Source organism: Caretta caretta, chromosome 1 (assembly GCF_965140235.1).
Source record: "Caretta caretta isolate rCarCar2 chromosome 1, rCarCar1.hap1, whole genome shotgun sequence".
Classification (NCBI taxonomy): Eukaryota; Metazoa; Chordata; order Testudines; family Cheloniidae; genus Caretta; species Caretta caretta.
This window is the reverse complement of record NC_134206.1, coordinates 350,016,935-350,026,357: the sequence shown is the minus strand read 5'-3', so window position 1 is coordinate 350,026,357 and position 9,423 is coordinate 350,016,935.

Here is a 9,423-nt window from a genome sequence, read left to right as displayed (position 1 = left end):
CTGGAAGGAGAAAAAGAGCTACCAGTGCATGACAGCACCGGAAAGTGCCTTGTGGTCAGCAGATGCCCTGCACACTGCCTTAACCGAGACAGTGACTTTGGGACAATAGCCGGGGGCGGAGACAGGAAGTGAGCTGGGGGGCGGGGGGCACACTTGAGCAGCCTCAGCCATCAGATCATAGATAGTCCTCAAAGGGCCCTGGGTGGGAGCCCGATGGAGTGGGAGGTAGCAGCCTTAGTCTGATCACTAGGTGCCACTACCCGACCAACCAACCCCTGAGTGAGGACCGTCAGACCCCTAAATATACACCTATTGCCATGACGCTAGGCGGTGGGTGTGGGGGACTGAACAGGCCAGTTGTTAAACTCTACTACAATTAAAACATCAGGACAGGTGCACAAAATGTTACAAACTGCCACAGGGGCTGAAGGGCCGGCTGCAGTCAGGACTCAATACCGCTGATGATGTGAGTGGGTCACTTTGCCGAAGTTTGTTTTGCTCCCTGTAAGGGTGCTTTTGCCACCAGAGTGGCACAGAACAGCTGTACCAGGGCTGAGAAAGTGGCCCATCATCTCTGCCATTCGCACTATAAGGGGATTTTGCACGTGTCCAGCTTCTGTTGATGGTCGCTCACCATTTCAGCCACCAATAGCAGCCATCCTTCTGAACAACACAGCAACTCCTTTAGGGCCTGATCCAAGCCCAGTGAAGTCAATAGGAGTCTTTCCATTTATGGAAAGCCAGAAAGCCAAATGGCATTGGCTGGCCCCATGGGGATCAGTTCCTGGTCCTACGTTATTTAACATCTTTATAAGTGAAAACATAAAATCATCACTGAGATTGGTCCAATAAATGATATGACCTCACCCACCTTGTCTCCCTAATATCCTGGGACCGACCCAGCAACGACTACACTGCATACGTTTGGCAGATGCCACAGACGTTGGGGGCGTGGTAAATAATGAAGAGGACAGGTCACTGACACAGAGCGATGTGGATTGCTAGGTAAACTGGGCCCAAGCGAACAATATGCGTTTTAATACAGCTAAATGTAAATGTCTGCATCTAGGAACAAAGAACTTCGGCCAGACATACCGGATGCGGACTCTATCCAGGAAGCAGTGACTCCGAAAAGGCTTTGGAGGTTACTGTAGATAATCAGCTGAATGTGAGCTCCCAATGTGGCACTGTGGTGGAAAGAGCTAATGGGATCCTGGGATGCCATAAACAAGGGAATCTGGAGTAGGAGCAGAGAGGTGATTTTACCCCTGTACTTGGCACTGGTGCGACCACCACTGGGATCCTGTGTCCAGTTCTGGTGTCCACACTTCAAGAAGGATGTTGTTAAGCTGGAGAGAGTTCAAAGAAGAGCCATAAGAACAATTAAAGGATTAAAAAACCTGCCGTACAGTGATAGATTCAAGGAGCTTAATCTATTTCGCTTAACAAAGAGAAGGTTAAACTGTAATCAAGGGGTGACTTGATCACAACCTATAAGTACCTACCTGAGGGACAAATATTTAATAATGGGCTGTTCAGTCTAGCAGAGAAAGGTCTAATGTGAACCAATGGCAGGAAGTTGAAGCTGGACACTCCAACAGGAAATAAGGTGTAAATTTTTAATAGTGAGAGTAATGAACCACTGGAACAATTTACCAAGGGTCGTGATGGATTCCATCACTGACAATTTTAAAATCCTGACTGGATATTTCTCTAGAAGATCTGCTCTAGGAATTATTTTGGGGAAGTTCTATGGCCTGTATCATGCAGGAGGTCAGACTAGAGGATCACAATTCTCTCTTCTGCCTGAGAATTGATAAATCTCTGAAACCTGACAGACATAGGCTGTGATCCTGGCACTGGCTCTATACAGGTTTGAGATGGTAGTCTGGAAATCTCAGCCCAAATAAGGAAAGTTATGTTTTAAATGTGGCATAGAAAGAACTTTCTCCCAGCAGGCAGCTGACCCACCAGGAAATGTCTGTACCTGCTGCGGGCGGATCTGGAGCTCCAGATGGGTCATCTCAGGACCCATATGTAAATCCGTGATAGAGATCATCCTCGAATCAAGGGATTGCTGAGGATGATGAGGATGACGATGATTTTCCTAACTAAGGAACAGTCAGTAAATGTCCTTATGGTTGGTGCCTCGTCCTCTGTAATACGGTTTCTATGATACAGTTACTATCGAGTTAGTAGAAAGCAACCTTGGGAGTGTAACTGTGTAACTGCTCCTTTAAATTGCAAATAGTCTGCTGGGGGCATCTGCCATTTTGTGTTCCTTTCCCATGCTGCCTGTTGGCCAGAGGATAATAAACACACTGTGCTCTCTCTCACAGAAGCTGTGCATTTGGTCTTTCTTCTTGTGTTGTTTTCCCCTTTAATCTAAAGTAAATCATGTTCTCCCATTTCCAGCCTGGATTTTCCACTTCCTTACACTTTGTGTTGTCAACCCCCCCCTCCCCCCGCATTGTAAACTATGGGCCCAGTGAGTATAAAGTGCTATAAAATCCACACTCTCCATTCGTGCACAGGTATAAATGACAACACAAGACGCAGGACAATGAAGACTCAGGCCCCCTAGTGCCAAGTGGCTGACCTGGCCTAAGACACGAGTCCAATGTTGTGTGTTTCCCTGGAAATAATTGTTGCTATCACTAAAACTTAAAGCAATGTAAGGCATTTCACTCTGGTCCTGCTCTACATGTCAGTTGTGATGTTATTAGTGAATGTACGGGAAACCCAGAACCCTGAAATCGGGCGTTGGTTAGCAGGAAGCTTTCAGTTTTTATAGCCCTTTGACCTTTTGGGGAGTAATTCTGGGGTAGGCAATCTAGCCTGATGGAGACGGGCTGTTTCCTTCCCACTGGACTCTGTAATGAATGCTGAGTTAACAGTCCCACGTGACAGTGGACGAGAGGCTGAAATATGGATGATCTGCAGCCTTTAGTCACGGATTTATGGGCCAAAATGTGACACAAAAGATCAAACCAGGAGTTATCGTTTTGCACCAGAGCAGAGCCATAAACCATCCTCTGAGACTTTCTTTTGCTGACTCAGGTTTGTTCAACTTCATGCCTCATCCTTCCCTCCCCAAGAAGCTGTCGAATCAGCTGCACCCGGATTCACTTGGCCCTGTGTGAAAATGCACCGGCCTGGTGTGCTGACAGCAACGGAGAAATTCTCAGCTCTAAGCACTTAGAAAGGTAATTAAAGAAAACCATTAATGCCGCTCTGTGCACGGTTTAATTTTACTCCAGGTAATGGGAATGACTCAGCCATGTATAGCCTGGCACAGCGTTTTTCAGGTGGTGAGGTAACCAATCCGTGTCATCAGGAGAAATTAGAGTGAGAGCCCGTTTAATACTCATTGAGACACTTTTGGTATGATATAAATAATGAGCCAAAGTTCCTAGATTTAATCCCCAACTGACCTCACCCCAACCCTCCATCTATCTTTTTAAAGTGATCCTCACAAGGTAAAAATTATAGCCTAAAACCTCCAAATTCCTTGTCTGTTACTAATAACACCTCAGATTGTTCAAACTGAGTGGTTTTTAAAACCTCATCTGCAGTTTTGCCTCTGCAGTATTGCTAACTCCAAATCACGAGTCAGACCCTGGACATCTTCAGATGGGCTCAAAAATGCTGAAATTTCAAAAAATCATAAATGTGGGTTTCTTTTTATTTGTCTTCTGATGTTGGAGACTTTAGGGTTCACACCCCCTGGGGTTTTTCTCTGCAGCCAGGAGGGCTGGAAATTTACTTTTTTTGTTTAATGAAAGCTGAGATTTTCAGATAGCCACATGATTCCAGCAATCAAGGACTTTAAGAACCCCCCGCCCAGCCCCGACCCCAATTGCAAGACTCTTGAGACCATTGCAAGAATGGGCAATGCTGCATCTGCAGTTTCCTTAACTCTTTTGCATTTTCTCAGCTGGGATATTGAGTCCAGAATGGTAAATTTCATCTTCTTTCTCAGACCAGTTTCACATCCTGATTCTCAGGCACTGGCATAATGCTGATCCATTTCAGCGCCCAGCCCCTCTGGGGGCTGTTGACATATAAATGTACTTTACATTAAAAGGAATATAAAAACATTTCTCTTCACAATGTGCTTTGTGCCAGTTGGACAGCATCAATATTTAGGCCACTTCTCCTTTATTAAAGAAAAGGCTATACAAAATTTCAAATGACAACAAAGCAGAAGTCATCCCAGCCAAACGCAGCTCTGATACATCAAATATCCCCTTCATAAAAATGCCTCCCAAAAGACTCTGCAGCAAGGACTTTTAGTAAAAAAATTCCCACTGGCGATAACTCATGGGGAATATTTTGCTAAAATCCCCAAGGCCTACGTGACATGGCTGTACAGTGTCTCCAAAAGGAGACTCTCCTTTAGCTCAGGTCAAGGGCACCAGAACAGAGGGACCAGGGGGCCATGCTAGCCATAAGTGTGAGTGATGGGGGTGAGGGGGCAGAGAGGAGCAAATGGGGGTGGGGCCTCAGGGAATGGGGCCATGGTTCGGGTGCCTGTAGCCCCCCCCCCATACCTGTAGGGTGCTTCTGCCACTCCTGGCTCAGGTGTCAGGGCCCTGAGATTTTGGAGCAGGACAATCTGTGGCCAGCATCGTGGCATCTGTGGAGCCCCAGACAGCAATGGAGGTGTCTGATTCCAACTATATTCATAATAAAGAATGAGGGAAGAGAAATACAGAGAGTATGGAATTACATTTATTTTAAAAGTTTCCTAAGCCTTTAAAATCTCCTTGGCTGCTTTGTCTTAGGATCTCCTTGGCTCGAGCCCCAGAATTGCTGAAGTCACCAGCCTCATGGCCCTGTTGTGATTCTCTCATTAACACAGTTCAATTACAAAATAAAGTTCTGCGTCTCAGATCGCTTTCCAGGCCCTGCGTGAAGCGATGGCCTTTGCAGTGAAATGAGGATCTCAAACTTATTTGTACCCATTTTGTATGAAATATCCTTCTGCTACCTCCTAAATGCAGCTGTGCCCTAGACGCGGGAATGTACACATCACAACCTGCAGCACGTTGCAACAGGTTTGCTTAAAAATCTGTTGTTGGTTCTTTAATGATTTTCTAACCCATTTCAAGGTGCGGTGTCCGGAGTCTGTCTTTATCCTGCTGCAGAAACTCGTTCCTTGATTTTGGAGTTCAGAGGTAGAGTTTGCCAAGGAAAGCTCAAGCGTCCCACTCCCTTACCCCAGGTTTACACCCGTGTTCCCCATTGACTTCACTGGAGTTCCTCTGATTTAGACTGGTGTATATTGAGAGGAGAATCAGGCTCTGCTTGTGGGTTTCCTTCATGGCTGAATGCAAAAGTGACTGGCAGGGACGTGTAGGTTAGAGGAGTTGTAATAATCTGCGGCCATAACAGACCTTCTGGCTGTCAGGTGCTGTGCACACCACCACCATATGGACTTTGCAGTTGTCGGCAGGCATGAAACTCAAGTTATTCTGCTCCATTAACAAGGGAGGCTAATCGTTAGCAGCAATATGCACAGCAAACATGCCTAAATTGGAGCAGAATCATCATCTGCGATATAGCAGATGGCAGAGACAGCAGGGCTAGAACACCAGACTGGGACCTGTATTCTTTGCACACTGTTACTCCACATTTAAGATGATGGTAGCTTTGATCCCCATTGTAGAACTTCCATGAGAGGAATTTGGCTCACGGGTCTGCCACTGGCAAATCTCTTGTGTAGAAGAGCGCTCTAAATAGCAAATTATCCTGGGGGTAGCCGGTGGCTCTCTGACAGCTTAAATGAATGGAGAATCTGTGGAAGCATATGAGGATCAAGAGAGGGTGATCCCTTACTCCGGGCATCCCAGGGCATTGCCGGTCGTTGCCATTTATTGCCAAGTGATGTTTGATGTTCTTAAAGTCCTAGCCCCTAGGGGCCTGTGATTATGTGAGAATCTCATTTGTTTTTCTTCTTTAAGTACATTTCTCACCTTGGTCATGGTTGGAGAGAAAAACTTGCAGACATGACCCCCGGAAGCACAGAAATCAGAAGGAAAATAAAAAGACCCAAAACTGTATTATTTTTAATGATTTTTAAGCCAATCTCTTTTGGAGCCTGAGGTGTGATTTTTTTTTAACACTTAGGGTTGGGATAACAAGTCAATTCCATAGCCCTCTCACTCTACCGAGTGACCACTGTTTCTGTTAAACTGTAAGTGTCGCAGTGCAGGGATGGTCTCTGCCTGTGTCTTGTACAGCAATGGTTCTCAACCAGGGGTACGCATAGTGACTGGCAGGGACATGTAGGGCAGAAGAGCAGAAGCCGAAAGAGGGAAGAAGGAGAGGGAGAAAGAAGAAGCGGAGAGGGGGGCAGACGAAGGCGGAGAGATCTTCCAATGGGTACATCAGCTCATCCAGATATTTGCCTAATTTTACAACATGCTACATAAAATGCACTAGCGAAGTCAGTACAAACTAAAATTTCATACAGTCAGTGGCTTGTTTATATTGCTCTATCTACGATACACTGAAATGTAAGTACAGTATTTATATTCAAATCCATTTATTTTACAACAGGGTGGATTTGATTTAAATCAAACTGATTTAAATCATGATTTAAATCACTAGTCAGGAAGACTCGATTTAATCATGGTTTTCTACGTAACAGTGCATTCTTGTTGGTTGTTATAACCTTAATACATATTCTTCACAACTCAGAGATAGATGTAGGTTTCATTTTTAGAAGGTACACGCTATACATTTTTAAACAGTGATTTATTTTGAAAACTTTTCAGATTAGTTTTACAGCTATATCATAAAATGAATGATTGGTTATTTCATTTATCAAAGGTCATTGAAGCAGGTATTTATGAAGTCATTGGGAGGTGCACTATCTCCAGTTCAACAAGTTAATCATTAATATTTGGAGGATTTTCTTGCCATGCTGTATTAGGAGGAGAACATCACCAGACAGACATTTAAATTGTTTTATTTAACTAAAACAACAACATTAAGTATTCTGGATTATTTTCAACAGCAAACATAACATTTTAACAAAACAAGCATATGTCCCTCGCTTCTCACATTTATCTCCAGACTTCTTCTCCTGGTCCAGATCTATTCTGCCCCCAACAATCTTCTATTCATTGAACTTTTTGAAACTTTGCACTTTTAGAGAGAGGTAAGGGATTGACTCTGTGTACACAAATTTTCAGAGGGACAATAGGGTTGAGGTCTAGTATTTCTCACCTCTCTATATTTATTTATTTTAGAACAGTTTTGCGGTTAACAAGCATGTTATCTCTGGAGACACAAATCCACAGTTTGAGAACTGCAAAACTAAGCATCTCTGATGGTATCTTCTAGACTGAGCACTGAGTCCCATTGGGTAGATAGAAAGATTAACCTAAATAATCTATACAGAAGCTGCTGGAACCCCATAAAATTGGGTCCCTAATCCATGAACTATTTGTAAGCGGGGCAATAGTCCCACTATTGTGGGGAACTTTCCTAGCTTCTGCACTACCCGGGGAAGTGGGCTAGCGAAAGGATCTGAGTCCTCGCTCCCACCTCCTTTACCCAGTGGCCTCCCTGCCCTTGAGGACTCCCCTTCCACTCTCCTGTCTGGCAGAGTCCTCGTAACCACAACAAGGCTGGGCCCAGGATTCCTGGGGGGCTCGACCTCCAACCCTGCTGTGGTCAACTAGGACAGGGGCTAGGGTGTCCCCACTCCGGGGTACTCTCTCTGCACTGGGCACTTCTCTGACCCACTGACCATTACATACAAGTTAAAGCAAATGCAAGTTAATTAATCAACAATTAATTGTAAAAAGAATAAGGAAAAATGGGAGAGGTTAAAGGAAACACATCACCCCGCTCTGTGGCAGGGAACATCACAAACAGTGTCTCTGGAACGTCAGGGCAGTTCACAGTCTGTTCCTTGTAAGTCCCAGGCCTTCTTCTCAGGCCCTGGCTGTGCTGCAGGGATGCCGTGGGTTGGACGCTTGCTCTGGTGGTGGCCACATGCTCTCAGGCTCTAAGTGGTAGGACCTTTCTTCCCAGTGTCGCCCCTGCCCTGTCGGGGTTACGATCCAAGTCTAGCCTGCAGAGCCTCTTGGCTGAGGCGTCTCCCGGTGCTGGGCCTGCTGCCCAGGGTCCCCCTCGCTCTCCCCAGCTGCCCACCGCACCCAGCTCCAGACTGCTCCAGCCCCAGCTGCACCACTCAGTCTCTGCTGGGCTGCTGCTCTGCCTCCAGCTCCCTGGGCTGCTTCTTTGGCCCCTCTGGCTCTGGTTGCTGCAGCTCTGCTCCCAGGACAGGTCTGCTCTGCAGGCTGCTTCTGCGACTCTGCTCCCAGCACTGACCTGCTTCCTGGGCTGCTTTTCGGGCCCCTCTGGCTCTGGTTGCTGCAGCTCTGCTCCCAGGGCCAGTCTGCTCTCTCTGGGCTGTGCCTCTGGCTTTGGGGCTGCAGCTCTGCTCCCAGGACAGGGTTTGCTCTCTCTGGGCTGCTTTTCTGGTCCCTCTGGATCTGGCACAGCTCTGCTCCCCAGCTTAGCTTGGGCCCCTGCTTCTCCTTAGGTCAGCCCCACTCTGTCTGACCCAGGAAAATCCAACTCACACGGAGGACGAGGACAGGACCTCCCTGGCCTCCTGACTCCCTGATTAGCCTGTCATTCAGGCTGACCAGGAGCATTGGCCTCTCCCCATTGTTCCTGGGGACTATCAGTCTCAGGGTCCTGGTTTCCCATAGACCCTTCCCCTTTTAGTACTGGGAGCTAGCAACTAAAACACCCCCACTGAATGTTAGTAAGGGGGCAACAGTCCCCTTACATATTGGAACTCATTTACAAAACTTTTCTTAAACGTTACATGAATATATTGTCTCATACTGTAGAATCAGAATTTATAATCCCTATTCTATGATGAGATCTCTTTGAGCTACAATGTATCTTAATTAAAACTATCTTGAGACAGGTTTTTTCCTCGAAAAGCATTTTATCAAAAATCCCATATTTTTAATATTTTTTTTAAAAAATCATTGATTTTTATCCACCCTGTTTTACCAGCATATGGTAAAAATGAGAACATCAGCATGTTTTCAGCAAGGGTGCGCTGTGACACCTTTGTATTTTATGTCTGATTTTTGTAAGCAAGTCGTTTTTAAGTGAGGTGAAAGCTGGGGTACGCAATCAGAGTCCTGAAAGGGGGACAGGAGCCTGGAAAGGTTGAGAACCACTGCTGTCCCTGGCAGCGAACGCGAGCACGCTCCTGTGCGGATGCCGCAGCCGCATCTTGCACAGTGGCAGCTGCCCCGAGATCCCCGTGCAGCTAGGCAGGCAGCGTTCTGGGCAAAGGGCATTCACCGACTCCAGTGGGGTTCCCCCTTTTCCAGCTGAGCTGGTCTGGAAGGGGCACCCCTTCCCCTTCTCCTGGGCCTG